Raw genomic sequence first — 24,851 nt, 5'->3', positions numbered from 1 at the left:
TGTGAGTGTGTGGTTTTTTTTTTTTTCCCCCCTAGGAAAGGTAAAGAAAGGCTATAGTTGTCCTCAGTGGGAGTGGAAAAGTTGAGACATCGCCATGGTCTTTGAATTAGCGATGCTTCTGCATCACCACCCACCCTTGCTTTGGGGCAGCCGGATAATCTGTTACCTAGTCAGGGACTTTTCTGCTTTATTTACTACTTGATTCGCTCATCTTCCCCCACCCGCGGGGACCAGGAACCAACAGTCGGGCCCTCTTAAGAGCACGGGTTTGCTTCCCACAAATTCAAGAGCTTGTCGTGTCAACTTGATACAACTTTGGAGAAGTTGGAATCCGGCAGCGTCTTCCACCCTTCAGTAAAGTACCCGCTGCAGCCACTAAGTTAGCTCATCCCGTTGGTTTGCATCTTCTCATTTCCAAGAAAGTATTTCTTTCTCATGGTGTTACTAATGTTAGTTCTGGGATGAACTGAGGATATCTCATGTTTTCTGTACTTTCTATTTTTTTCTAGATTGCTTTGTTTTAGATATGTACTGGTTTTTATTTATTACTTTTTTAATCCTCATTTTTAGGGTAACATTGTACTGGGAAGGGACAATTATTATTCCAGTTCCCAATTCTAAGCAAGGCATTTTCCCCCCTAATTAATGCAGAGACTCTAAAAGAATTTCCCCCAGCCTGGCCAGCCATTGTAATGCATATACGGATTATTCACGTGGTAATGAGCACATTCGCCAGTTCTTGCTCACACATACGAATAAAAGAAACTTTGAATAAAGATCCAAATGATCATGCTGGGGGAGTGGGGAGGATATTCCCGGAATTTGAGGCAGTCAACTATATAGATTGTATGTATTTTGAAAATAGAAATATATTAGAAATATGTATAGAGGTTTACAGTAATTGTACTGCTCTCACCTCTCTTTTTTAAAAAAGAGCCCACAGGGTCAGCAACTTTCTGGCAAAATGGTCAGGTTCAAATATTTAGCAAAAGGAAAGGGAGCACAATATTTTGGGAAATAGAACTAGCTTTGAATAATTGTCACTGTCTGCATAAAACAAGAGAACTCCCGTTCCCCCTCCTATCCCTTCCTACCTCCAAACCAGATAGTTGAAAAATGAAAGTCAAAATATTTTGTTTGCAAATATAAATGCTTTTGATAACTACATCTGAGGGAAATGGTACATATCTTGTGCCATCATTCATTTGATTAAATTAAATGGTTCCCTGAGATATGTAATTTCATGGCTAGATTAATATTGAACATATAATATTTTAATAATAGTGTGATTTTCAAGGAGAGTAAACCCATAAACTTGCCCAGAGATGGTTATCTCACGGTGCTGAAGATAGTTGTTGTTTAGTTCTTTTCCTCAGGATATTATTCTGCTCAATGAAACCACTCAATTTCCAGTCAAATAGGGTGAATTTAAATGTTTTGTTAACCATATATACAGAATAGAAATGTGCAGAAGGATGAGAGTATAGTTTGTTCTTTCTGCAATTTTTTTCTCTCCCCAAACCACCCGCTCCCCCTCCCCGCATACTTTAAATAAAGAGCGTTAAAATATTTTGCTGAGCTGTAGTAGATTAGCAAGGTTTCTTGCCAATGCTGGGAAGCTGGTATTACAGACCATCCCAGGGGAAAATGGCTCACATTAACCACTAAATGAATATTTGACAAGGGCTCATTCGGAGGTATTATTACTATAAATGTGTCCCTACTGGACTTTTCAAGGGTCAAAGAGCAACGCTTCAATTAATTATTTAGACTGCTAGTAGATTTGGTGGTAATAGCTGTACTTATTTCTAGAAATCGACACATTCTTACAGTAGGAAAATCTCAGGAGAATCTTCTCCATCAGCAACACCTTGGATTGAAATACACATGGACCCCTGGCATTCTAAAGCTGACTTCTTCATAAAACCTTTCCCTGGGCTGGTAGGGGGTGGGGGGCACAGAATTACAGTCTCTTTTTCTGTTTCACTGACTGTTTCTTGGTTTAAAAGAAAAGAAAGACAGAACATAATAATTTATCTTAATATCCACGTCATGTATGACAAGGTCTTTTAGGGATCTGCAATATGGGACAAAAGGGGAGGGTACTCATTTACAACCTTTGCCTTTTCTAAGTAGAGATGTCACAGGATTTCAGAGACTCAGGGAGGCCCTGAATTTAGACAGGATGCACATTCCTGTTTGTCAATAAAATGCAAGTTTGAAAGTGGAAGGTTCCATAAGCTGACTACGATTAGTTCTAATAGTCTCGAGTAAATTGGGGTACAAGGTAGTCCCTCCTTCTCTCCCCACCTATTGGTCTGAACACTGCAAGGTGCGGTAGGGGGACCAGTGTTCCATTTCTGCCGTGTCATAGGTTCCTCCGTGGCCCTAGGTAAAATGGTAAGGGAATGATTTTGAGGGTAAGATTCCTTGACAATAATATAAGTTGAATGAATAAGAGATAAGCTGCGGGGTGGGGGGGGGGGGGCGGTGGGAACAGTAATTACAAACCCAATTCATTCAGCTTTTCAGAACTTTTGTTGTGGGAGCTCCATTGACAGGTTTTGAGCTGCCAGTTTTCTCACATTAAAAAGAACTGCTCAGCGCCTCAGGGGGACAAGAAATACCGCTTTACTACATAGTGACGGGGTCTTCATTTAGAACCATTACAAGACGAAAATTAAACAGTGCCTTTGTGTGCAAGAGGTTTACTTTTCAACTGCTAACAGTTTATAGCTAACTGCTCTGAGATTGAAGTTTGACTATGGTTTGATCGCCTGATGATTGACACTGCTTATTTATTTATTTATCTGTTATAATTAAGAGAACTTTTCATCACCCCCACCCTGGTTTTATTTCTTGCTCTTGGAGAATTTTGTCAAATAGATCCTCATATTCTTCTTTGTGGAAGGAGTTTCCTTTGCTATGAGCTTTAGCAGAGACTTCAGTTCACATTCCCCAACGGACAACCCCCACCCCACACACCCACATTATTGCCTTAAAATAATTTGCATCTCATTCTCTGTTTTTTTCTGCTGCATTTTCTTGCTCTCCAAGCTAAGGCGGCTTTTCAGGCAGCAAGTAGGGTTGGAGATAGGGGTTAATTTATTTTTTTGCTTTGCTTTCTTTTTTTGACCTAAATTTGAAGAGGGCTGTGTGGATTTCCTAAGGACTTCACCTATGAGGTGAATCCCTTAAAGAAGGAAGAAGGGGGAGAAACTCTGACCTTTACTGTGAAAATATGGATACAGTCCAAAGGGACATAGCTTCTGGAGTTCCAGAGTAAGGAAAGCTGTGGAAGGAGCTTCCCAAAGACAGGAAAGTTGCCCAAACCTGATAATTAGTTTAGTGTCTTTCATGGTTATTTTCTATTAAAACTTTTCTGGAAACCTAACATCTGTTACCACCAAGGGAGACTTGTAACCTCCTCTCTCCCTGCTAACAGTGCTGTCCAGTTTTATGATTCTTGTTTTCAGTTTGTCTATCTTGCTTCTGTGGCCTTTAGAAAATAATGGACTTGATTTTCTTATTTTGACTAAGGGGATTTCTCTTTGGAAGGGTGGAGTATTAAGATAGGTCTAAGATTCTTGTCTGTGGCAGAGAGCTCTCTTTCTCTATTCCGAGTTCAGATGGATTTTATTTTATACTTTGGTATAATGGTGATATTTCTGATTCCTTGAGCACTTTGCTCAGTTTTTCTCCTAAAGCAAATAGAATGTCCTCTCATTTCGGAATGCAAAGATATTTGCTTCACCTAGGCGTTTGAACTTGATACTTGTTCTCCTTTGCAAAGAAGTGTCAGGTGATTTGAAAGCTGGAGGTGTCCTTCGTTTTATTACCCTAGTCTGCCTGCGCGTACAGAATGAAGGGTGCACTGTTTTATATAGAGTTCGGCGCTTTGAACTATCATTTGCCTCGCTCTCCCAGCTTCCGCGCGGGGCACGGCTCCGGGCTGTGAGCGCGCCGGCCTCCCGCCGGCTGTCCTGGGGAGCGCGCAGTGCCCAGTGGTAAGAGCCGACGCGCGGGCAAATTGAGGCCAAGCTGACAAGCTCTGGCGGGTGGACCTGACGTCACCGCGGCCCGGGCCACAGCACCCATGGGGCTCCCCAAGAAGGTGCTGTGTGGGGCTCGAGTTCTCTCTGTCCGGGCTTTGCTCAAACGGCCGCATTCCCTCTCCCTCAGTCACCGACCCGCGTCAGACAAGTATAGAAAGTCTCCCGAGGCGCTGGGGCCCTCACCACTTCAGAGTCCTCTGCCTCCTGCTCCCCAGCCCAAGCCCTCTCCATGTTGACCTCGTGACTCGGGAGATGGTGTCTAGGCCCCAATTTCCACCCACATCAGAGATTGTCTACCCAAGGGGATGTTTGTCCCTTTTTGTGGCCAAGTTTCAGTATTAGTGATTTCGCTTGGTTCTTCCCGATTAGAGGCCGAGGACTGGCAGGGCTGGGGAATCCCCCGGAGCAATCTCGGATCCCTGGAATATTGGGCCCCTCTGGATTAGAGCAGGTAGGGATGGAAAGATACAGACCCTTCACTTTCCCGTTTGTTAGATAGGGATAATATATAGTTACCTCGAAGAAGATAATACAAAGTGCCTGACAAAATAGGCTTAATTGTTTAGTATGACTTTCCTTACTGCCCAGCAGACTTAGGGAAGGGAAGCAGTTCTCATGTTAGACTACAGAGAACAATACAGAAACCCCAGTCCTTTCTGGCCTTCCTGGCTCTGGACAGCGAAATTAGCCTTGTTCATACTACACTTCTTACTTCTCCAGTGCTCTCTCTGGCTTAAGGTTTGCCTAGGAAGTTATCTTGCAAACTTGCCATCCCTGTGCATCGTCCTGAAGGGAGGGATCCCGGCATTCCGGGCAGGACCCGCCCCCACCCGCAGAAGGCAGAAAAATAATTACTGTATTAAATAAGGAGCGCTGAATTCTTCCTGAGGGTTCTTATCGCTGGCGGCCAGGCCAGAAGCGGGACTGCGCCCCCACCCCCACCTCGTGACGTCAGGGCCTCAGGGCCCCGGGGATGAAATGATTCGTTTGACTGTTCCAGAAAGGGCAATCCGAACGCTTACAGGGCGAGGCCAGTGCAGCCCAGCTCCATCACCACTACCAAGCCCCAGTTTGGGAGGCTCCCGAGGCCCCTGGCCGCCCCCCAAGCCCTGTCTCCAGAACATAACCACATATACAAGTAGCCATAGTCTTCAGTACGTATATAGTCACGCGCACAACTCTCGTCACAGGAGCGCCCTTCTTCCAAATATATATAAGTTATTTAGTTTGTCAGCCACAATTTGTTGTGGGATCTGAATGAGTTGTTTCTGTTGTGTTTGTATGTTTTTGTTTTTAGACGGTCGACAAATTACAACAAATGCCTTTACAAAGCACACCATGGCTTTATTTAACCCGGTACAAGTTTCAGCGGCGATTTAAGAAATGGACTTAAAAGAGTTTTCTGGCTCTCATATTCAGCCATGGTTAGGACAGTTGCTCCAGCTTATCATTGCTGCACCAGTTCTGTTTTCTCTTTCCCCTCCATTCCTAAGAATCTGTATAGCTTTTAAAAATCTTTTTAGAGTCATGTATTGCTGAGAGAATTTCTTAGAACTGTGATTTAAATTGTAGATAAGAGGAAAGATAGCCGGACAGTGGAATGTGTGTAAATGGAATAAAATTATTTGTTAGGGAAAAGCACCTGGGCATTTCTGGATTTCTGGGAGATGCACTTCTCAAATTTTCTTTCCAATTCTCAAATCAATTTGATTTATTGAATGCCCTTCTAATGGAAAGGGTCCTGGAAAATAGGCCTTATGTTCTGATATTGGTCCAGGATCTCACACAGTAATGATTAGCCAATATTTTGCATGCAGTCAGTTTAGTATCAGCTCACATCCAGGTCGATTTTATCACACTTAACAGCTCAAATCTGGGTTATTGCATAACATTAGAGTTTAATCAGTCTGGAATACTAAATGGCAAACCTGTCTTCTCCTTCTCAAGGTCCTCCTCCCTTTCTCTATTTCTCCTTCCTCCCACCTCCAAGGAAACTATCTTAAAATCAAGTTTCCCTTTGAGAGTTTGTTTACCCCAACTTCTGTTAAACTAGACTAACACGCTCTCATCAGCTTTCTAAACACTGTCTCATCAGCTTTGTGAAATGGTGCAAAAACATCTTGGAATCCAAGATGGCAAAATAAACTTGAGCATATGGGGGGAAGACTGCCTTGTTAAGAAATTGATTTAAATGTTTAGCTTACACTTCAGCCTCAATGCTTCCCTTACTACCCACTCTTACTTCCCTCACTGCCCACTCCTGGTTCTTGGGTACCCCACCTCTATTAGCAAGCTGGTTCCCCCAGCATAAATTATGAATGCATATCAACAGGCTCATCTGCTGTGATAAATCAGAGGCTTTTCTCTTTTGCGCATTTCTGCTTTTATTCTCATCAAAATGTCTTTCTGCCCCATGCTAGCAGCGTCTTTCTACAAACTTACTATCCCCATATAAACTATGGAGATATATTCTCAATTGGAAAAATCAGGTAATTCCACCCCCCACCCCCCCACCACCACCCAAGGAAGCCTTACAAGTTAAGGATACAAACTATTTCGTGGTTAGTTGTATGAGCTTCCAAATTAGCTGCATATAAAGTATTTTAAGATTTTTTTTTTTTTTTTTTTTGGCTGTCACTGGCTGGCAATACTCATTTTGTGTGTGTGTGTGTGTGTGTGTGTGTGTGTTGGTTTGAAAAGCAGGAAGAAATGTAATGAATTGAGTGCTGTCAGAGATGTCTTCTGTTTGAACAATCTGCGATGGGCTGAATGGCAGGGACTCCCTCATCCAGTGCAGGTGCAGTAGAGCTGGGGAAGGGGGGAGGGGGGCTCCCTCTGTTCAGTCAAAAAGCACCATTCTCCACAATAGACCACACACTGACAGCCAGCGTGACATCAACTCACACTTTCATACTTTTCCCCCCATCCATAGTTCTGAGTTCACAAAGTGGCCATACAGTAGCCTTGGTTAGGTTCCTTTAATGAACATTTTGTGGCTCCTATGACCAACATCGAAATCCGCGGAGCCCTGGGAGGAACAAATAGATTTTTAATCGTGAGTTCCAAACCAGAATGTATAGCTATAGATATTAAAAGTAAGCCGGTCTCTACATTCTCTCCCAATGCCAATGCCCACAGCAACCCCAGATGATCTGAAAACTCTGAGTTAAAAGTTCTTCTAAGACTTCTTAGGTTCCAAGACACTGTTTCCCATGTCCTGAGAGAGATCAAACAGAAAAGGAGAGAAGGCACAAATTTTATGTATTTATTTAAATGTAAGAGCACCTCTAGTATTTTATTATGCTTCATGAGAGGGTTAATCCTACAAATTAATGAACATTAAGCTTGTGGAGTGGAGTTCTGCCCCCTTTTGAATTGGTTTTACTGGGAAGAGGGGTGTGGAGAAAAACAAGAGGGTTAGGAAAGGCAGCAACTGTTTTAAAACTCTGAACAATGATGCGACCGCCGTTTGGCTGTCCTGCTGCTGCAAGGACTGGACCTTCTAAGAGTTTGTTTTATTTTGTTGAAGCCCAGGCCTTGATGCCTCAAGTTTTAAATGGAATTACTCAAGGAGGGCACACTACTAGACAAACTATTCTACTCAATTCCTTCATCCCCAACTCAGTCCCTACTCCTCTCTGCCCCCGCCCACTTGGCCACTTCTTAGTCCTGGATCTGAACATTTTAGCTGAAAGAGGGAGGGGCGAGGAAAGGGCCAGGACAGTTCTCTCAGTGCCACGACTCCCCCTGGAGACATCCCCGTGGCCCTGCCGCTGGCTGATTCTCCCCTGTGCCTTGACTTGCTGAAACATCTCGCTGGGGAAAATTACTCCCTACTTGCTTACATGTGTGTATTTAAAAACACATGTAGCCTTACACATGTTTCATCACGGCAACAAAAAATATCAACATTCTAGTCCCAGGAGCAAAACGTTTCAATCATTCACCTAAATACTGTTCAGTAGATGGGGGCAGGAATAGGTAGACCTCCTAGGACAGCGGTCACAATACCCCTCTCCTCCGCATGGACACCAGGAATGCGGGGTCTGGCGGTGCGTGGCGCAGGGCGAGAAGATTTGATGTGCAGGGTAAGTAAAGGGCAAGTTATTTAAAACCTCAAATAACACAGGAAAAGATGGTAAGAGTGCTGTGGAGCCCTTTGCTTGCTTGTGACTACGAGTCGCCAGGTGGCCCGCATTAGAGTATGCCTACGGCGCCTACTAACGTCTAGGCCTAGGAGAGGCGTCTCCCCGCCCCTCGACCCACAGCCAGCCGCCACTTGATAGCTAACGCGTCTTCCGGCCGGTACACACCCACAATTAATCTTTCTTATTAAAGCCTCCATTCTGTACCCATGGGGCGACTCAAACCTATTTAGATTTCCTTGGTTGGCTGCACAAATTTAAGTGGGCAACGAATTATAAACCTAATAACAGAGGACGAGAGAGGGTGATTTGAGTAGAGAAGACGCAAGATTCACTAGGGTCGTGAAGATGCTGCGGGCCTTGCCCACCACGGCATCTACTTCGGGTTGCACCCCAGGCTCTGAGAAAGGTAGTGAACCTCACACTCACACACTACACACAACATGAGTACACACACTTGCACCCCTACCCCCTTTGCTCACAGGTACACTTGCGTGGAAATTGCCTCTTCCGGAGTTCTTATAAACCCCTCCCAGACAGGCAGGATTCTCAAGAGCATCGGAACCAGGGAACTTGCAGGGAACTAGGGAAGGTTTGCACTGTTTGGGATTAATTGAGAATAATTAACACTGGAGACCGTTAATCACCACTTTGCTTCTCTCTCCCTCCTTTCGGGTCTGCGGCGTCTGCCTTTTTCGCTCCCGCTGCCGGCGCGGGTATGCTGGTGAAAGTGAAGACGTCGCGGTAGCTGTCACCCAGTTCGGCTGTACTTTTTTAAACGCTCGCATATTGTTTGATTACTAATTCGAGTTAATATGATCTTTATGGCAACATAACAGTGGATAATTGGCCTTTTTTTCTGAACAACAATGTAAATCACAATCGCTTTATTATTTAATAACGTCAAACGCTTCGTTGGATTGGCCCCGACCGAGAAGACCTTTTCTTTCTAGACAGTGTTGTGGAGGAAGAACAATGAAGATCTAATTGTGGAGATTTCATAAGTTGGCTCCCGTAAATGAACAGCTTAGATATGGAAGTTCCAGCAGATGTGGGTACTATTAGCCTCTACAAGCTCTACCCCCAACCCCCATATACGCAGTCCAAACACTCCATTGGAGGGCTTTTTTTTTTTTTTTTTTTTTTTTGTGGTGGTGGTGGTGGTGGTGGTCCGCAGATCCTAGCAACCACCTAAAGTTTCCAGTAGTAATTAGAGCTTTTATCGGGCTTGCTCTTCAGCCCTTTATATTGCCGATTTAGCGTTAAGGCATTAAGTCCACACACCAAATTAGCGCGACTCCCAAATAACCACAACCACTTATTCTCCCCTTCCCTCATTTTGGTGATTGGACACCAAGAGCACGGGCCTGGGACTTTTTTTTGGGGGGGGGGCGTTTACTTTGTTTTGATTTGATTTTTAAAACGGATTCGCTATCGCACTGTCTTGGAATATACTTGTTTCAGGCAGAGTTTTGCAAGGGACCTGAGCCATTATTTTGCAAACGCCTGGAAGAGCACACGAAACTCAGAGAACTACAATGCAGACGACAACGCTTAGAAGGAATGGGTCCCCGCTGCTCGAATGAAAGATTAATTACATTTGCCCCAAAAGCCCCAATTCTAACGGTCTCTATCGCGGCTTTTGCCGTCACTGGAGGACCGCTGTCTCTGGGGTCTGCAGACATCGGAGTCCTTTGCAAATGAAGAGCCCCCACCATTTGGAATTCGGGTCAAGGAGAAAGACTCTGAGCCTGCAGCAGTTTTTGTTTTTGCGTGTGCCCGCCTCTCCATTTTATTCAACTTCTTCTGCCTGTCGGGAAGCAGAACAATCGCTCCCCACCCACCCCCCTCCGCCACGTTTCTAAGATAAACAGGAGGTGCAAAATGCTTTGCCTGCACACGCGCCCTCGTGGCCCAGTCTTCCTGCCACCCCCAGCGCACCGGGCCATGCAGCTGTCTCCCAACCAGACCTGGGAGAAGACATCCCCCCTTCTCTCTTCCCACCTGCATTTAAAAACCATCGCATTGACTGCTCTAGAGTCAGGTTCACAGTTTCGGCCCTCCATGCCACCTTCCAGTTTCTTCCCAGTCCACTCTCTCTCTTTCCCAGGACCTAAAAAGTGACGGGGAGAGAGTGAAGAATTGGAGAAAGCAGCAGATTTTCAAAACGTATTCCCCCCCCCCCCCCCCCACCCCCATCTTTTAAAGTAGTATGTTGCCACAAGGAGTGGATTTGGGAAACTTTCCCTAACAGGAGTTGGGCGCAGTGTTATTCTTCTCCATGGGTCTGCTGGCCTCCCCGCCCCCGCTGGACAATGCGTGCTTTGAGACTCGGTGGCCTGCAGGCAGCGGGAGACGAGGGGACTGGGCAGCCTTCCTCCAAGGGGCCCGCAGCTGGGGGAGCGCCAGGCAGGGAACAGAGACAGGGAGACGAGCCACGCAGGAAGGAAAACCATGAAAGTGCCATTTTTTCCCTCAGCCTACACAGAGGCAGGCTTTGAGGACCTAGGGGCAGGGCAGTTGGGGCGGGGGTTGGGGGGCGGCGTTGAGAGGTTTTGCGTGTTCTTTTAGCCCCTTTCCCCCAACTGAAACATTTTATTTTGGCACATAATTATGCACCCTAGGTTCTCCAACCTCGTTGCCCTCAATCTTGGTAACCTAGTCTTTGGTTAATAATATCACAACTCGGGGCTTTAACGCTCAGACCCTCTCCAGGCCCCAGCCTCCGTATTCTCGGAGCCCTCCACCACTGATACCTCTCATGGCGTGCGGCGCCCCAGGAAAAGGCTCTTGGCCAGGGCCTCTGGGACATTACTTTCTAGTTTGTTTTGTTTGTTGTTTTTTTTTCCCAAAGAGACCACCACCACCCTCATCCTCTTCAGGCAGCATTTAAGAGAGGACCTCTGAGATCGGCAGAAGCCCTCAGACGGTTGCCATATTGGTGGAAGCGTTTGTCTGATGTTTTAAAACGTGTACCAAACGGGGCGTCAGGGCCACGTGCTGTGCCTTCGAAAAGCCGCCGCGGGCCCTGCCTTTCAGAGCTGCGGAAGCAGGGGCTGGCTTGGAGGGGGCGCTGAAACCACCGGCGGGCGTCAGGGGCCAGCGCTGAGCTGCAAATCTGGCCGCAGCGCTGAGTGAAGCGAATTATCTGGAGCGTGTTTGATCTGGGACTGCGTAGTCAGCTTCTGCTTTATTTGTTTGTTTGTAATCTCATATTTAGCAAGCCGGGACGGTGGCAGCAAGGGAGAAAGGACGGGATGGAGGAGGGGGCTTCGCTGTAACCACACCCCTTCCTAATGAGTTAATTTCCATACTTGCGCCTCCCGCATCTAGCGCCCTCTTTTTTTTTTTTTTCTTCCTGACGCCACTGTGCTGTTGCGTCTTGCGCAGCGCAGACACCTCCACTCTGGATTGAAACGAAAAAGCTCGCGGTAAGAGCAGAAAATTGGTCTATTGATACATTCGCTCCGAGTGTTGATCTTGGCATCACCGGTAGCCGGTTAATTCCCCCACCCCGCCCCCGCCAGTGGGTCGCACGCGGATTGCCGAGGGCTTGCGGGCACTCAGGCAGACGCAGACAGAAACCCACATCGACCCCCGCCTTTCCCCGCCTCCAGCTGTCAGAGACTCTCAAGTCCCTTTCTTTTTTACCCAACTCCGGATTATTTTCCCCCTCAAGGTGAGGGCAGTGAGAGCAGTGAGGGCACAGTCCGCACAAAAAGGGAGAAAATAATCGCAAACGAACGAACCAAAAGTGAAAGTTTCAAACTAGATACCAGACCTGATGAAGAAATATGTAATCTCGAACTCGAGGGAAGGTGCTGACCCGAGTGGGTACTTAAGAGAGGGAAGGAGGGAAACTGAGGTGGTGAGATTATGTCCACAGTACGGGTCGGTTAAAAGTTGTAGTAAAGAAGTTTTGGGAGGGCCCTCACTAGAAACTCAAGGTGGGTTTCAGCTGATTTAACCTGGTTTCCTACACATTTTTGCGGTGATTCTGCTCTGGAAATTGGCGAAAGAGACAGACCTTTACAATTGCTCACCGCTCCCTGCCCCCACCATCCTGCTTACTTCGCGAAGCGCATTAGGATGTGGGCTCTGGCTTGGGCTCCAAAATAGCTTGCTTGTCAATTGCGAGCTGTAGCAATATCAAAGTGAACTGTCCCAAGTAACTCTTGTCTAGAAGCTGGGAAGAAGCTTAAGCAGCTCGCTTTAATGATGATTTGTAGCTCGGCGAGGGGCACGGACAGCAAACACCCCGCAGGTGTGTGCCGTAACACCATCATCCGGACTTGAATGTAGATTACTCTGGCGATCGTTTGATCGGCTCTTTGAAACCCTTTACAATTGCCTGTGACGAACGGCCAGTCTCAGTTTTTCTCTGAATAATCCCTGAGGGTAAGTCCTCCAGGCTTTTAAAGAGCTCTAGTATTTTTTTTTTAAAGAATAAAAAGAAAAACGTTCGATTTTAGTTTAGACCTCGTCAACTTTTAGTCGCTAACAGGCATCACTCAAGCCAGTCAATACTTAATGACCGTTAGTTACCTTTACTGTCTTCCTAGAAACCATATACATATGTGTATATATGTATGGATGTGTTTGTATGTACCTACATACATACATTGTGTTTATTAAAAGGAGAACAATGTTATTAATTTCGTTTTCTTTAGTTTCACACCTCGTCTGTTTATAGAGGTGTGCATGGGTGTTTATTAAAAACATGCATTATTATTAGTAATGCCATTGTTAATCTTGTCTTAATGCCTTCTCTGTTCTCTCTGAATTATACCTATTCAGTGGGAGTTAACTTAAAGGTTAAAGCTTTACAAAGTAAAACTAGAGTTTAACCCCCTTCAACACCTTCACACCAACCCCCGTCACCAAAATGAAAATGTAGTGCTGTTCAGCCTTTAATATTTACTTAGAGTATTTACGTAAGGGGAGGGAAATGAACTTTTGTCTGAAACATACAACAAGCGGCACTTTGATTTTATAAAATAAATGTCAACAATTGCCAGGGCTTATCAAACTGGGGTAGGGGGTGGGGGTGGAAGTGCAGTTGGATTAAAGGCCCATTCCTGCCACTTCAGACTACAAAGGGTTACCCATAACTAAGTGCCGAATTTGCCTATTGCAAAAGTTTTCTTGGTGCTTTCTAAGTCACAACAGGGAAGGGGGAAAGCTGTCGTTTATTATCCAGTTCTGGGCAGGAGCAGACCCCAGTACCAAGGGGCTCTTAGCTTTGGCCGGCAGAAGAGGGTAGCCTTTCAACAGCAGCCCCCTTTGTTCTCCTGATCTCTTTCCCAATTTCAAGCTTCACTTGCACATCCCAAGTTTGTGTGTTAATGACGCTATTACCATCTGGCTCGCCCTACTTTCCAAAAGATATAAATCTCCCAGCTCCATTGCCTGCATTATCATTTAAGTGCCACCATAGCCAGAAGAAAAAGATGCTTTCAAGACTCCAGATTCTCTTGCACTTACTGCCCCTGGCATGGCTCTTCCACTATATTTATAGACTATACGTTGGGGGTGGGAGTGCTCCTTGAGAGACCCGATTTCCCAAGAGCTGGCCCTCCAAACCAAAGAAGACATGCTTTTGGGTGAAAAGAAAGGCATCAAATGAATTTTCCCTTAAAACATTTTTGTTTTGTTTGCAGCAAGCAGAATAGTATGTGCCAACATACTTTTATGTGCTTGTGGCTTCCTTTCTCTCGCAGGTTTGTAAAAGTTTCGGTGCAACTCCCAGACATTCAAGATGTGCCACTCTTCAACCCTATTTTGAGCAGGAGAATAGATTTGTTTTTCTATAGGAGTGGGGGCAGGGGTGAAGGGAGATAAAAAGAGCCCTGTGAAGCAACTTTTGGGAGTTGGGCATCCCTTCTAAACCCTCACTTTTAGTAGTGCCTGCATAGATGTGTAGGTGTTGTATGATTTACACACTTCTAGTTGTAGATCTAGATCCACCTCTCTCCTTCAATTCTTTCCTGGGCAAAGTAATCGGTGATTTGCGTGTTTTGAGCACAAAAGTTGAAAAAATGCAACAAAAGGAGTGGGGTTGGCTTGTGCATGGCTCCACAATGACTCCATTTAACTGTCCAGGTCCGAGTGAATAGAGGAGAGCAGAGTCTGCCTCTAAACGCGTGGGCTTTTGGTTCAGGCCCCTCGCTGATTTGAATAGCAAATTTCCCCTTTGCGGGTTTCTGAACTGTTCGCGCTCTTGGTCCGTCATATGTGGGTGCATCTTTCTCCGTGTGGTGCCTGCTCTTCTTCCTACTGTTATCTTCACAGAGGCAAGTTCCACTAAGATAAGCCAACCCAACAGTTTGGAAGAAGAATTGGAAATATGAACTTCCCAGGATCTTAAGGGAAGCTCTTAAAATCAACAGGATTTGAGTAGCATACCCCTGCCCCCTTAAAAAAAAAAAAAAAAAAGTCAAACAGAGAAAGCATCTTTAAGGAAAAATATATTCTTTTTGAGGAATAACAAAATCACTTATTATATATTCCTAATACTTTGTATGAACTGAGCACAGAAGGTGTCCACAACAGTGATTAATTTATATCACACTCATGTAGCTGTCTGCATGCAAAAGCCACATTTTTCTTTCTAGTTCACTTTCCTGCTTTTTTCCCCCAAACTCAAACAAGATCTTGTTTAGAAATTTGTATCCCTACATTTTCCTCTTGAGAACATTATCGAGTTGATATGAACAAATTGCAGAGGATATACCGTTTAAGTAAGATGCACTTTTAATCACTGATCATTAAAATGGTTATGTTAAATATACTCAATTACATGCATGACTTAACTCTAACAGTACTTTCTATTCTCCCAGCTGCTCACGTATTCCTTAACGATAGTCTGTGGTAGAAACTTGATTATGCTGAATCCATACATTTCGATGGATTTCATCAGCCTAATTAATGCCTCAGTGTGGTCCTGGGGTCTGAATGAACCCTTTACTATCGTTTGAGGTTAAAGGCAGTGTTGGAATGTAGAAGGTTTTTTTTTTTTTTCCTTAGTTACTCCCCGGGTACTTAGGGATTCCATTAAGCAAGGTGGATAGCAGTTGTTAAACAGACTATGTGAAACAAGAAAACCCATCCAAATGGTAGAAAAGTGAGGCTAATTCTTCATTCTTATTTCACACCAATACTTTTGGATTCCATAGACAATCTCCAAATACTTAGTAAAGTGGAAATTACCATCTTCCGTTATATCTTAAAACTTTACTAAGAAGGAAAAGTTGAAAATAGATCTACAACTGATGGCTAAATACATTTTGTTTTACTCATCAAGACTGTCCCTGCTCCTTCTCTTCCTGTTCCCATAACTTTTAGACTACTTGCCCCCTCAATTTCAACTTTCATCTTTCACAAGGAAGCACTCATGGCTGGTATTCAACAGAAACTCAAGTCACCCCCAAGTGGGTGACTACATTTTGTCTTTTCAGGTGTAAATTAACATTTGAATACAACTCAACCTTACTGACCCCTACCACCACCACCAATCCTTCCTCAGCAGAGTTGCAGCTAATCTGCACCTCCACAAACGGCAGCATAGATAGAAGTCAAATTTCCCAAAATCCATCCCCCAGCTGAAAGACCAAAAAGTGCTTGTATTGCCTATGAGATAAGTCCTGATATCTGCACTTGTCTAATGAAACACCTGTGGAAAAATACCTTTCAAGACATGTTTTCTTGGTGGTCAAGAAGAGATAGAGGAAGGAAAAAAAAAAAAGATGAAGTATCTTGATTCTTTAAGAAATGTTCCAACTCAGACTTTGAGTCCCTGAGTACAAACTGTTACTGTTCACCCAGCAGAACTTCCTTCATGCAAGAGATCCACTGACACAGACTGTAGTTGCAGAAGGGTAACACCATACATCCATAGAGATCTGATGGAACTGGAAGGATTTTAGACCTATAACCAAATTACTACCTTGGAACTTTGTGCTTTTTATGCTAATGTAATGATTTCTGTAGTAAGGGTATATTGCAAGGTTGGAAATTACGTTTTTATAATGCTTTGTGTAATGACAGACGTTACACAGAAGAGACACATGTGCCAGGATTGGTGCACAGTACTTTTTTTTTTTTTTTTTGAGATGGAGTTTTGCTCTTGTTGCCTGGACTGGAGTACAATGGTATGGTCTTGGCTCACTGCAACCTCTGCCTCCTGGGTACAAGTGATTCTCCTGCCTCATCCTCCCAAGTAGCTCGGATTACAGGCACCTGCCAGCATGCCCAGCTAATTTTTGTGTATTTTTAGTAGGGACAGGGTTTTACCATGTTGGCCAGGCTGGTCTTGAACTCTTGACCTCAGGTGATTTGCCCGCCTCGGCCTCCCAAAATGCTGGGGTTACAGGTGTGAGCCACCACACCTGGCCAGTGGCACAGTACTGACAAATGCTGGAGGCCATTTAAAGAGATAAATGTAGACCTAGATACGTTTCTAAAATTAAGCTGAGAATGAGCTCAGGGAACTAGATAACAAAGCAGATGCTGCTGGCCAGACCATTGCAAGGGTTAAGATGGTCTTGCAACCCCCACCTTTTCGCTGAGATCTAGTGGAGTAGCAGCATAGCACATTGCTCAATCCTTTGGGATAGATTCCTAGGGAAAGAAAAAGAGAGAATGTTTCATAAATAGTACCGCAAGAAAGCAGTCATCTCCAGCTCATGGTTTCTGTAGTGTTAAGGTTAGATTGCAGAGGGTCAGAGAAAGCAATATTTCCTGTTGGGGGTAGAGGAGAGAGAAAGTGTGTGCAAGTATGAAGTATGTAAATAAATAAACTTTTTTTTTTTTTTTTGAGGTGGAGTCTCACTCTGTTGCCCAGGCTGGAGCACAGTGGCATGATCTTGGCTCACCACAACCTCCAACTCCCGAGTTCAAGCGATTCGCCTGCCTTAGCCTCCTGAGTAGCTGAGATTACAGGCTCCTACCACCATGCTCAGCTAATTTTTTTTGTATTTTGTATTTTTATTTTTATTTTTTTGAGGCAGAGTCTCATTCTGCCAGCCAGGCTAGAGTACAGTGGCATGATCTCGGCTCATTGCAACCTCCATTTCCGGGGCTCAAGCAATTCTGCTGCCTCAGCCTCCTGAGTAGCTGGGATTACAGGTGTGTGCCACCACGCCCAGCTAATTTTTGTATTTTTAGTAGAGACAGGGGTTTTACCATGTTGGCCAGGCTGGTCTTGAACTCCTGACCTCATGTAATTCACCTGCCTCGGCCTCCCAAAATGCTGAGATTACAGGCGTAAACCACCACGCCTTGGCCCAATGTTTTTGTATTTTTAGTAGAAACGGGGTTTCACTATGGTGGCTAGGCTGGTCTCGAACTGCTGATCTCGTGATCTGCCCACCTTAGCCTCCCAAAGTGCTGGGATTACAGGCGTGAGCCACCACGCCCAGCCTGAACCTAAAATATTAGAGCCATATATGCTGGGGTTATCAGTACATCCCTTATATTCAGTGCTTCATGTCTCTGTGCTACGTGATTAAGAACGCAGGCAAATCATCGAACTTGCAGTATTGACCTTATGTGATTTATATCTTGGAAATCGAGGACAAGCTAGCTTAATACAGCACATTTACAAAAATTAAATACAACTCTGCAGTGTGTAAGACTGGGCTGAGGTTTAATCATTTCCCTTAATTGTAAATGAGGCAAATTCACACACTGATCAAGCATCCAAGAAGTAAACGTGTTTTCATCAGTCATCTCTCCTTAATGGATAATCAGAGGTCAGCCACTCCCAGCCTGGATATTATGTGCCTAGTTCTTACCTCCTCTATTCCACCTCCACAAATGACAGCTGCTTTAGAAATAAATAACTTGGTTCCTGGATAGGTTTGGGGCTCTTTGGCATGACATAATTTCCAAATGTCAACTTACAGTTATGGAGAAGCCTGTGGACTATGATAATGGATAAACTCTCGTGTGTAAACAGGAGAGTTTGGAGCTAGAACAAGGTTGCCAAAAAATAGCCTCAGTGTGTTGGGAGCTTCTAAGATCTTGAGAAATGAAGCCAATTTGAAATGTTGGCTTTTTATATTAGTCCAAGTTGTCCCATTTTCTTCTAGAATTGAATAAAAGCAAAATACCTGGCCTGATGCAGTGGTTCCCTGATGTCGGTTGAACTAGAGGTGGTATTTCTTGATTCAGCCCAAAGATCCTACTGATGGTGGATTTAGGAGATGCAGCCTCCAACAGCTTTAGTTTTAGAAAAGTTTTACACAGGCCGAGCGCAGTGGCTCAAGCTTGTAATCCCAGCACTTTGGGAGGCCAAAGCGGGTGGATCACGAGGTCAGGAGTTCAAGACCAGCCTGGCCAATGTGGTGAAACCCCGTCTCTACTGAAAAATACAAAAATTAGCCGAGTGTGTTGGTGGGCACCTGTAATCCCAGCGACTCGGAAGGCTGAGGCAGGAGAATCACTTGAAAGCAGAAGGCAGAGGTTGCGGTGAGCCAAGATCACACCACTGTACTGTAGCCTGGGCGAAAAAGCGAAACTCCATCTCAAAAAAAAAAAAAGTTTTACCTATCCATACTTTGAAGTTATAAACTGAATCTGTGTCACTTAGGTTGCTATCGTCTGATTCCCCTCTAGGCATTTCTTTGTATAAATGGGCCCATGCAGGCAAAGTGTAACTAACTGTAATATTTAACACATAAACTCTCTGACAGAGCAAATTGATAAATCAGAGAATGTTTTTACATTTGGTGTGTACATGATTCATAGTATGACAAGGTCATAAGCATTTTTAGCAGGGGTTCTTCTGAAATAAATTAAGGTATTTATTACATAATCTAATCCACTAAGTGGGGTAGATTTTAGGGTAGGGCCACCCAGTAACACCTTAAAAAATACCCTCGGTGAAACAAGTCATTAGTTTAAGAGTAGCAGAGTAGTGTATTATAGATAAAAGTGGAGAGGATACAGATATGGATACATCTTCCTCATGCTCTCATGTGATATAGCGACATTTGTGTGTGGCAGATTGTAGAGACAATACTGAGAGTTCAGCAAGAAACAGTGGCATTGAGGCAGATAAATGGTTTGCTATAGTTTTATGGTTTCATGTTATTTATGATGAGATGCCATTCAGTTTCTTTTGAGCTGAAGGATTTATCTACTGCAGAAACCCTGCTCATGTTGATAGAAATGATCTAAGGCTTCAAAGGACAGGTGTTTAGTTTCAGATTTAGACTCTAAAATCCAAGCCTGAATTGCTTATTGGTTTGGGGAAGGAAACACTTAATTTGAAATTCTGATATAAACTGTATGGCAGCAAACTTAGTTGAGCCTAGAAACAGCTTTGAATCTCAGATACCAATACGCTGGCTCTTGCATTACTTATTTATGGAAGGAAAAAAAGGCAACACTTGGTCTCTAACCAGGAGAAAAGCCTATTGGAAGTATTTCAGTCATTCTCAGCAGGTCAGTCCTCAGCAGTTCTTAGAGACCACAATATTTAAAGCCGTCTGGGTAGTTCTGGTCTCATGTCATCCAAACAGCACATTTTCAAACTCAGAAATGCCAGATCGTGTTATTTCTGTAGCAGAGGGTTGCTTAGGATCTGTGACAGCTGAGATTTTCCTATCGATTATGTGACAATGCAGTTCATCTATAGAGTTTAGAGAAATTTGAAAAGCCTCCAGTGTAACAAGAAGACCCTTAATTCAAGTGCTGTGTTGTATTTAAATGCAGAAATCAAAATTCAAGTTAGAGAAAATGGAAGTGTGAATTAAATTTTGAACCCAAACTTCTGTAGTTAAATCAACCTCCTAGGAGGGCTGTGACTAATAATTTAATTTGAAGTGTTACGATCGGGTAACTGGATTTGTAAACTAGGCAAGAAATCATATCTTATATAATAAATGCATATTTGGATCCATGTATGTGTTTAAAATTGCTCCTAAATTTAAAGCACGGAGTGAGTCTAAAACAGGAAAGACAAATCAAAAAGCACTCTTGTGACTGTGTGTGTGCTGGAGGACAGACAGATGTGGGTGATTATAGAAGCACTAACCTGCAAACACCTTGAAAGATGTCTTTCAGATTTGTCTTAAGTTCTTAACTGATATAATATGCATTCATTTTTCAAATGCATTCACAGGTAAAAATGTTATTTTTTATATTGTTAATTCTTTATCTGTCACAGAAAATGTACAGGTATATGGAAGTAACTAGATGTCTAATACATTCCAGGGGCCCAGGATTTCAATCAAAAGCAAACCTGGGTAATGTGACTGTAAATCAAGGGTGCTTGAGACCATAGAAACACAAACCCAGAAGAGTTAACGGGAGGAGAGGGAAGAGAGAAGCTCCTCTGTGCAGTTTATGTGAGTGACAGGAAGAAAGGGAGCAAGAGCTAGAGCAAGCAAGCAGGCGCCCTGCAGTCCTCACACTGAAGGCATTCCCTTGTTGTGGGGGGACACATTGGGAAAACTGCAGCCTAGGCTGTGGCCTGCACCTTGCCCACCCAGCCAGCAGCTCTTCTTGCACCTGCTTATTTATTGCCTGAAAGTCATCCAGCATGTCGAAGGTGTGATTATTGACAATTTGTCAGCCTGAATCTGTTGCTGGCAATAACTTTTTTGTGAAGTTTCACTCTCAGGCACTTGAGTTTTGGGATTAGAAAAGTGGTGATGGGACAGCATTATGCTATGGTCTGCTTTTCATTTAGACACAGCCCAGGCAGACAGAAGGAAACAGAGCATTAATCCAACTGCAGTCACCCCAAAGCACAGACCATTTGGATCCAGAAGAGAAACTGGTTCTTTCTACAAGCTCTCCCGTTCTCCCTGGGGCCCTTCACAGCCCTCTTTGTGGCTGTGCTTTCCCTGGTGAGCAATTATGTATAAGAAGTAGGGGGTCCTCCATATTCTGCCCAGCCACCCCCTTATCCTTTACAAAAGTTAATGTCTTGGACCTACAGTTCACTTGGGCAGCCTGGAACTGAGACTCTGAAGTTGTAAGTCTTTTGCTTTGTTTTGTTTGTTTGCTTTTTAGTTTTCTGTTTGTGGATATGGGTCCTGAATCAGCGCCCTCAAAGTTGAAACCTTTACCTTTTGGTCCAACCTCTTCCCTTCCTCTCATCGGGGGTAGGGGAAGATGGTGGCCAAAAAGCAGGCCTGTCCCTTGGATAGGGCAGCTGTGACAGCTGCTCCGGAGCAGCTGCCGTACCTCACCCTTATTTCCTGACAATCATTAAAATTCAATTTCAAAGTTTCTGTCTTTAACAATTTCCTAAGGGGCCTATGAAGGATGCCAAAAGGGTGGGCCTCCTTTCCAGTGGCAGTGCTTTGGCAGCAAGTAGATGCTGGTCAGGTTGCTGGAGGCTGTGCCCTTCTCACAATAGTCCTGTGGAGAGTGTCTAGAATGGAACACTGCAGGAACAGCTCTGGGAAAGTTTTAAGGTGGGCCAAGAAGTGGATAAGACCAGAGCTCTTCCCTTAATTAGCATTGCTCCTGAAGTACAGCCTTCCTGGTCCTGGGGTGGAGCTCAAGTACAAACCTAGGGGAAAGTTCTCATACTGTAATCTCATAATTCCTCATTTTCTTTTCTGCTCAGCTCACCGACTTCTCAAACCTTGATTCTAAAAAGAAAAATAGGCCGGGCTCAGTGGCTCACGCCTGTAATCCCAGCACTCTGGGAGGCCAAGGCAGGTGGATCACTTGAGGTCAGGAGTTCGAGACCAGCCTGGCCAACATGGTGAAACCCCATCTCTACTAAAAATACAAAAATCAGCTGGGTGTGGTGGTGCATGCCTGTAGTCCGAGCTACTCAGGAGGCTGAGGCAGGAGAATCGCTTGAACCCGGGGGGCGGAGTTGCAGTGAGCCGAGATCGCACCACTGCACTCTAGCCTGGGCTACAGAGTGAGACTCGGTCTAAACAAAAAGAAAAAGAAAAAAAGATTTGTATATCTGAAAGTTCCCTTCTACCAAGAAGCTTTCCTTAACACCTCTTTTTCCTTTGGGTGGGGAAGTCTTCTATTGGTCCAAGGCAAGACAACTAAAATATTTTGAGAAATGGAAAAATACATGTGAATGTACAGCCTAGGTAGCTGTGCCTCATCTGCACATTTTGAGTGAAGGTTGCCCAGCAAATGCTATTCAGACTCACCCTCAGAGGAGTTTCTTATTCCCTGCTCCCAAAATTTAACATGTGATTAGTACCAAAATATGCCTCCCTTAACTAATAAATACCCTCTTGAATCTATGGAAAGGAAACGGCATTTCTTTGAAATTCTAGATGGGAGTTAAGGACTACCTGACTACTCTTGCCTTCACCTCTGAATCACATATAACTATCTTGTTAAACACCCCCCTCCTTCCCTAGAGAGCCACTGATTGGCCCCTCAGCATACCTAGTACTTTTCCTTCTCTTCTCAAATTCTCATTCCTTACCCTTTTCTCTTTTGGAGTCCCCCAGTAAATTTTCAGAATTAAAACACGATTTTTTCGAAATACCATGAGAAGTTAGAAAGGGAACTTTGAGACAGCACTAGAAATACACTAATAGAGAGTACTATTACAAGGCCGGGTGTGGTGGATCACGCCTGTAATCCCAACACTTTGGGAGGCCAAGGCAGGTGGATCACCTGAGGACAAGAGTTTAAGACCAGCCTGACCAACATGGAGAAACCTCGTCTCTACTACAAATACAAAAATTAGTTGGGCATGGTGGCATGCACCTGTAATCCTAGCTACTTGGGAGGCTGAGTGAGGAGAACTGCTTGAACCCAGGAAGCAGAGGCTGCAGCGAGCCAAAATCACACCACTACACTCCAGCCTGGGCAACAGAGCTAGACAGTGACTAAAAAAAGAAAAAAAGAAAAAAAAAGTACCATTACAACTGAATGCAGTAGACAAGTCACAGTTTGGGGTATCAGCAATTAATTGCACATTTTTATACCGTCTTTTTTTTTTAACTTCATTTTTAAGATCCATTGATCCTAATAGATATAAGTTAAACCTGAAGTAAATTAGAGTAACGTTAAAGAAAAACTAGATCAAGCCTTCCTGGACTGGCAGCCCTCCTATCTTACGTAGCTCATGGTTATTTGGATAGACTTTTTTATAATACTGGTGGCAGAGACAGACCAACACCAAAGCCCCACTTCTTGTTACTTAATTACAAACCTGGTAGAATGGGGACTCCATACCTACAGAAACTAGTCAGTGCTTATTAACCACAACAGATCAATAAAAACAATTAGCTGGAGAGATAATATTAACAACACGCCCTTGTTACCATAAGACATAAGTTCCTGAGAAATTTGAAGTTTCCAATAGCACATTTCTGCTTATGTGGTACCTAAAGTTGTTTCCTGGAAGTGAAATTTGAATCATTTGCAATCATTTTATATCCTTGCCCCAGAATGACTCTGTCTTAAAGGCTTTGACTATGTCTACTAGTATGGGCTTTTAATATTCTCTACCCTAGTGAAAAGACTACATATTATAGTAGAGAAGATACTAGGTTAGAAATGCCAGCCAGGATCTAGGTTCTAGTTCAGGCATCTAACTAGTATTTTGTGTGTAAGGCAGTTCATGCTTCTGGCCTTCAGATTTTGCATATGTAAAGTAAAAACATGAGACTAGACAATCTCTTAGATTCTTCAGCCCCCACATTCTCTACTTTTGTAACATATTTGTGAATTTTCAACCTAAGAGAAGAGCCAGATCCATAAATTTCTGAATAAAATACTTACTTATTTCATAGTCCTTTTAGTAAAAATGTATGCAAAAGACTGAAAAAATGATTTTTGTTCTTCTCTGGGAGAGATTCTGAACTGGACTGGAGGAAACCAAGCTAAGAGACTTGACATTGTTTTCTTTTGTACAAATGAACCATTGCCTTATACTTTAACTTTTTTTCCTTTTCAGATCCAACTTAGAAATAATGTTTCATTCAAGATAAGGCTCGTGGTTTAGGAGATTGTGACCTGGCTTGCATCATTCTAAGACTTCTATCATCGGTTTTCAAAACCCAAGGAGGACCTCATTCTCTGTGTGATAGTTCCTCATGCTTTGCCAGCCACTGGGTCTTTAAGGAAGCTTGCCAAGAGTTCCCAGCTGGGAAGGACAGTTCGAGTTCATCATAGACAGTGAGCTGGCACCACAGTTTAAGTGACTCACCAACCTGGTTGTCCACTTCAAAATGTCAAGAACCACACTATCTAATTGAAAGAACTGTGTTTTAGCAAAGTGTAATTGGATCGCATGGCAAGATCATCTCAAACTATGTCTCTGACCTTGCCTTTCAGTGGCTGTTTGGAGCACAAGAGGAGAAAGGAAATGATTCCTGAATTACATATTGCTTTTAAAAATTAAGATTAATTAGTGGCCGGGCGCGGTGGCTCAAGCCTGTAATCCCAGCACTTTGGGAGGCCGCGACGGGTGGATCACGAGGTCAGGAGATCAAGACCATCCTGGCTAACACGGTGAAACCCCGTCTCTACTAAAAAACACAAAAAACTAGTCAAGGAGGTGGGCGTGGCTTCAGTCCCAGCTACCGAGGCTGAGGCAGGAGAATGGCGTGAAACCCGGGAGGCGGAGCTTGCAGTGAGCTGAGATCTGGCCACTGCACTCCAGCCTGGGTGACAGAGCAAGACTCCATCTCAAAAAAAAAAA

At 44.0% G+C, this 24,851-nt stretch overlaps 1 protein-coding gene across 2 annotated transcripts in view; it reads left to right on the top strand.

Annotated features, from left to right (window-relative positions):
- Window positions 1-24,560, top strand: part of LOC116273032 (transcription factor SOX-2) — a 42,581-nt gene extending 18,021 nt beyond the window's left edge. Inside the window, exon 2 of one of the 2 annotated variants that reach the window (XR_004181541.1) lies at window positions 24,105-24,560. The gene's annotated coding sequence lies outside the window, so the exon portion shown is untranslated. The remainder of the gene's footprint in view (window positions 1-24,104) is intronic. The other variant, XR_004181540.1, reaches the window with a different exon arrangement.
- The last annotated feature ends 291 nt before the right edge of the window (window positions 24,561-24,851 follow it).

The sequence above is a fragment of the Papio anubis genome, unplaced genomic scaffold, assembly GCF_008728515.1.
Source record: "Papio anubis isolate 15944 unplaced genomic scaffold, Panubis1.0 scaffold324, whole genome shotgun sequence".
In the NCBI taxonomy this organism is placed as follows: domain Eukaryota; kingdom Metazoa; phylum Chordata; class Mammalia; order Primates; family Cercopithecidae; genus Papio; species Papio anubis.
This window is presented reverse-complemented; position numbering and strand designations above follow the sequence as displayed.